Source organism: Tenrec ecaudatus, chromosome 4, assembly GCF_050624435.1.
Source record: "Tenrec ecaudatus isolate mTenEca1 chromosome 4, mTenEca1.hap1, whole genome shotgun sequence".
In the NCBI taxonomy this organism is placed as follows: Eukaryota; Metazoa; Chordata; class Mammalia; order Afrosoricida; family Tenrecidae; genus Tenrec; species Tenrec ecaudatus.
Window position 1 is genome coordinate 7,715,992 of NC_134533.1, and position 6,000 is coordinate 7,721,991.

Sequence of the window (6,000 nt, forward strand, 5' to 3'; positions counted from 1 at the left end):
GACTTGATCTGGACTGGTCTGAGATGTTTTCTTAATATACAATTACTCTTTGATATAAAACTCTCACACGCATATGAGTGTCTCCCGACCTGTTTCTCTAGTCGATCCAGACTAACACATAGCTAGCTACTTTCTGGGAACCCCTATTCCTCCACATGTAAATTGGAGCAACTAAAGAAGAAAAACTGCATCTCCACCTTAAAAGACGCAGGAAAGGACTTTGACAAAACTCAACATCCTTCTATTGTTTAAAAAACGATAAACAAGCGGCCATTTAGCTGAGACGCATCAAAGTCCACATGGAAGAAGCACACCAGCCTGTCTGACCACAAGGTGCAGAAGGGACCAGTTATCAGACATCAAAGAACTAAAAATCACATTAGTGGGTGCCCACCTTCCTGATATGATCAATGAAGACAAACGTGTGCATAAGCAAATGTGGTGAAGAAAGCTGATGGTGTCCGGCTATCAAAAGATAAAGCATCTGGAGTCTTGGAGGCTCGAACATAAACAAGTGGCCATCTAGTTCAGAAGCAACAAAGCCCACATGGAAGAAACACACCGGCCTGTGTGACCATGAGCTGTCGAAGGGATCAAGTATCAAGCTTCAAGGAACAAAGAATCATATCATTGTTAATGGGTGAGTGCAGAGTGGAGCCTCAAAGCCCATCGGCAGCCAACCGGACACCCTTTAGTGAAGGGTTGTGGGAAGGAAATGAGCCAGTCAGGGTGCAGGGTAGCAACAATGAAACATATAACTTTCCTCTAGTTCTTAAATGCTTCCTCCCCCCCCACACACACTATCATGATCCCAATTCTACCTTACAAATCTGGCTAGACCAGAGGATGTACCTAGGCACAGAGAACAACTGGAAACACAGGGAATCCTGGACAGATGACTTCTCCAGGACCAGTGGTGAGAGTGGCAATGTCTGGAGGGTGGAGGGAACGTGGGTTAGAAAGGGGGAACTGATTACAAGAATCTACGTATAGCCTCCTCCCTGGGGGAGGGACAGCAGAGAAGAGGGCAAGGGGAGACGTCCGGCAGTGTAACATATGACAACATAACAATTTATGAATGATGAAGGGTTCATGAGGTAGGGGAAGTGGGGAGGGAGGGGGAAAATGAGCAGCTGATATTAAGGGCTCAAGTGGAAGGCAAATGTCTTGAGAATGATGATGACAACAAATACACATATGCGCTTGACACAATGGATATACGTGTGGATAGTGATAAGAATTATACAAGCCCCCAATAAAATGATTTTTAAAAGTCACTACTGGTATTTCATATACCCACAGGGTTACCTGTGGTGAACAGGTCTTAGCAGAGCTTGCAGACTAAGAACATACCAGGAAGAAGGAAGAGACAGTTCGCTTTGGCAAGATCCCCACAGTGCACTGTCTGCTATGGTGCCAGAAGCGAACCCCTTACGTTGGGAGGCCTTTGAAATACAATCGGAGAAGAGCTGCCTCCTCAGATGAGCAAGGCTTTCGGGGCTTTGATTTGCTGGCTGGAGCACGACGCAAAATGAGACCGAACAGCTGCAAACATCCTTCAATAATCTGAACATGGAATACACGAAGTGAGACTCTGGAAAGTTAGAAGTTGGCAAAAATGAAATAGAACGCATAAGGAACTAAATCCTATACACTAGTGAAGTGAAGTGGACTGGCATTGGACATTTGGGTCACACAGTGCTTTACTGGGCCAGGGATGACGAATTCAGGAGGATTGACACCACACCGACTGTCGAAAGAACATTTCAAGATCTGTCTTGGACCACAATGCTGTGCGTGATAGGATGATAGGATGATACCTATGGGCCCAGGAGGAAGGCCAGCGAACACAACAATGATTCGAATTTGTGCCCCAACCACTAAAACCAGTGATGAGGAAGTTCAAGAATTCTGCCAGCTCCTTCAGTGCATTCAAGATGCATGAACAATTATTGGCGATTGCGATGCAAAAGCCGGACTCAAAGAGGAAGGAGGAGTGTGGGAACTGCGGTCGTGGTGATAGAAAGTAAGCTGGAGGTCACATGATTAGAGGTTTGCAAGACCAACAACTTCTTCCTTGTAAATACCTATCTTTACCAACACAAACGGCAACTAGCTATGTGGAAATCCCCAGGATCAAATGGATAACGGCAACTATCTATGTGGAAATCACCAGGATCAAATGGATGGATTACGTCTGTGGGGAGAGAAAAAGGAGCCCCCGCAGTATAATGGCCCCAAGATGGGCTGCTAACCACAAGGTTGGCAGTTCAAAACCACCAGTGACTCCAAAGGAAACAGACTGGGGTTTCTACTCCCATAAAGAGTTACAGCCACAGAAGTTCACAGGGGCAGTTCTGCCCTAGCCCACGGGGTCTCTATGAGTCAGAATAAACTCAAAGACAGAATTTAATTTTTTTGTTTGATAGGAAGAGAAAAGAAAGATTCATTTCCTCAGCCAACATGACACCAAGGCAGACTGTGGCACGAATTGTTTATATGCAAGCTCAGGTTGAAGCTGAAGAAAATTAAAGTATGTATATGTATGGATTGTGGTAAGAGTTGTATGAGTCCCTAATAAAATGTAAAAGAAGAAAAGAGAAAAAAATGATTAGGGCAAAGACTGTACAGATGTGCTTTATACAATTGATGTATGTATATGTATGAACTGTGAAAAGAATTGTATGAGCCCCAATAAATTGTTAAAAAAAAAATTAAAGTATGTCCAAGACCGTCCAAACATGACTGAGAGATGCTCTCAAGAACGGATTTGATGTAATAAATACCAGCCACTGAAGACTGGATGAATTGTGGACTGAATTCAAGGAGGGACCAAAAGGAATGCTGAAGCTTGCTCTTGAACGTAAAAGAGCTAATGTAAACGGGAGAAAAGATGAAGCTAATGAGCTGAACAAAAAACCTCAAAGAGCAGTTGGGGAAGACGAAGTAAAATATGATGATGGGATATCCAAAGACTTGGAGTAAGAATGCCAGGAAGGAAGAGCGCATTGAGCGTATCTCAAGGAGAAAGAACTGAAGGGCAATTCAAGCCTCTAACTGCAATATTGAAGGATCCTGAGGGCAAAATGCTTAATAGTGCAGGAAAAATCAAAAGAAGATTGCGGGGGGGGCAGGATCACTGCACCAAAAAAGAATTGGTCAACATTCCACCATTTCAAAAGGCTGCTTATGCTCAAGAACTGACAGGAGAAGCCCAAGCTGCACTGAAGGCATTACTAAAAAATAACTAAAAGTCTAGGATCTGATAGAATATCAATCAAAATATTTCCCAAAAAATGATGCAACGCGAGAAGCACTCATTAATCTACATCAAGAAATATGGAAGACAGCTGCCTGGCTAACACACTGGAAGAGAGCTGTATTTGTGTCCATTCCAAAGAAAGGGGGCCGAGAAGAAGGTGGAAATTATTACGCAATATTAGTATCACATGCAAATAAAAATTTGCTGCACATAATTCAAAAACGGTTGTTGCAGACAATCAACCAGGAATCTTCAGGAATTCCAGCCTGATTCCAAAGAGGAGATGGGGTGAGGGATGTCATTGCTGGATCTTGGCTGAAAGCAGAGACTACCAGAAAGATATTTACTTGTGTGTGTGTGTGTGTGTTGCTTTAACTATGAAAAGGCATCGGATTGGTTGGATCCTAACAAATTGTGAATGACATTGCAAAGAATGGGAATTCCAGAACACTTCATTGTACTCGTGCGATACCTATAGACATACTAAGAGGCAGTCTTTCAAACAAAACACTGTATGGTCTAATATAAGCAGAGGTGTCAGGGTTACATCCTTTCACTATACTTAATCTATATGTTGAAGAGGAAGATTCATTAACAATGATACAGTCCTGGAGAAAACAATGGGACCGAAGGTTCCCGGTGCAACATAGGAGAGGCGGAGGCAGGGGAAAGGAAGTAGGTGTTAACAACCCCAGGGACAAGGAAACAACAAGTGATCTAAAATCAATGGAGAGGAGGAGTGCAGGGGGCTTGATCAAGGGTCGTGTAACCAAGAGGAATTACTGAAACCAAAATGATGGCTGAACACGATGTGGGGATAAGAGGAAAGTAAAAGGAAATAGATGCACTGGAAACACAGTATGGAAATTGCGCCTCATCTGATCCCACCATACCAAGGCAAAATACAAAGGGGATGCAACAGAACAGCAAGGGAATGGAGCAGTGAGGTCCCCAGGGAATGCCGAAGGTGGACTTTGGGGCCAGGGCTTGGTGCCCCAACAGACTGGACTGGAAAACACTCCTAAAGTGTCATTGGTTTGTTGTTGTTTCGTTGTGTATTGTTGCTTGGATTTGCTGTCTTTTTTTTTTTTTTTTTGCTGTCTTGTTTTTGTGCATGTTATTATCTCCGCAGGTCTGTTTAAATAAGATAGGCTAGATGAACAATCTGGAGGGGAAAACAAGGGGACCAACAGTTCCGGGGGGGACATAGGATAGGGGGTTGGTGGGGGGAAGGTAGTGGTGTTAAAAAACCCAGGGACAAGGGAACAACAAGTGATCCAAATAGGTGGTGAGGAGGGTGTAGGAGGCCTGGTAGGGTGTGATCAAGGGTAATGTAACCAAGAGGAATTACTGAAACCCAAATGAAGACTGAGCATGATAGTGGGACAAGAGGAAAGTCAAAGGAAATAGAGGAAAGAGCTAGGAGGCAAAGGGCACTTATAGAGGTCTAATTAAAGGCATGCATATATGTAAATATATATATGAGGATGGGTAAATAGATCTATGTGCATATATTTATAGGTTTAGTATTCAGGTAACATTGGGCCTCCACTCAAGTACTCCCTCAATGCAAGAATACTTTGTTCTATTAAATTGGCATTCTATGATGCTCACCTTTCCGACACAACCGCAGAAGACAAAGCAGTTGCATAAGCAAATGAAGTGAAGAAAGCTGATGGTGCCCAGCTATCAAAAGATATAGCGTCTGGGGTCTTAAAGGCCTGAAGTTAAACAAACGGCCATCTAGCTGAGAAGCAACAAAGCCCACATGGAAGAAGCACACCAGCCTGTGCGATCACGAGGTATCAAAGGGATCAGGTATCAAAGAACAAAACATCATATCATTGTGAATTAAGGGGGAGTGCAGAGTAGAGACCCAAAGCCCATTTGTAGGCCACTGGACATCCCCTTACTGAAGGGTCTCGGGGAGGAGACCAGCCAGTCAGGGTGCAATGTAGCAACGATGAAACATATAACTTTCCTCTAGTTCCTAAATGCTTCCTCCCCATCCACTATCATGATCCCAATTCTACCTTACAAATCTGGCTAGACCAGAGGATGTGCACTGGTACAGATAGGAACTGGAAACAGGGAATCCAGGGTGGATGATCCCTTCAGGACCAGTGGTGAGAGTGGAGATACTGGGAGGGTGGAAGATGAGTCAGTTGGAAAGGGGGAACAGATTACAAGGATCTACATATAATCTCCTCCCTGGGAGACGGACAACAGAAAAGTGGGTGAAGGGAGACGTCGAACAGAGCAAGATATGACAAAATAATAATTTTTAAATTATCAAGGGCTCATGAGGGAGAGGGAGGGGGAAAATGAGGAGCTGATGCCACGGGCTTGGGTGGAGAGCAAATGTTTTGAGAATGATGAGGGCAAAGAATGTACAAATGTGCTTTACACAGTTGATGTATGTATGGATTGCGATAAAAGTTGTATGAGTCCCTAATAAAATGATTTTTTTAAAAGGAAATAGAGGAAGTAACCAGGAGGCAAAGAGTTTTGTTTTGTTTTTTTTTTTGAGTTTTGAGTGGGTTTCTTTCTTTTTTTTTTTTTTAAACATTTTATTAGGGACTCATACAACTCTTATCACAGTCCATACATATACATACATCAATTGTATAAAGCACATCCGCACATTCCCTGCCCCAATCATTCTCAAAGCATTTGCTCTCCACTTAAGCCCTTTGCATCAGGTCCTCTTTTTTTTTTCCCTCCCTCCCCGCTCCCCG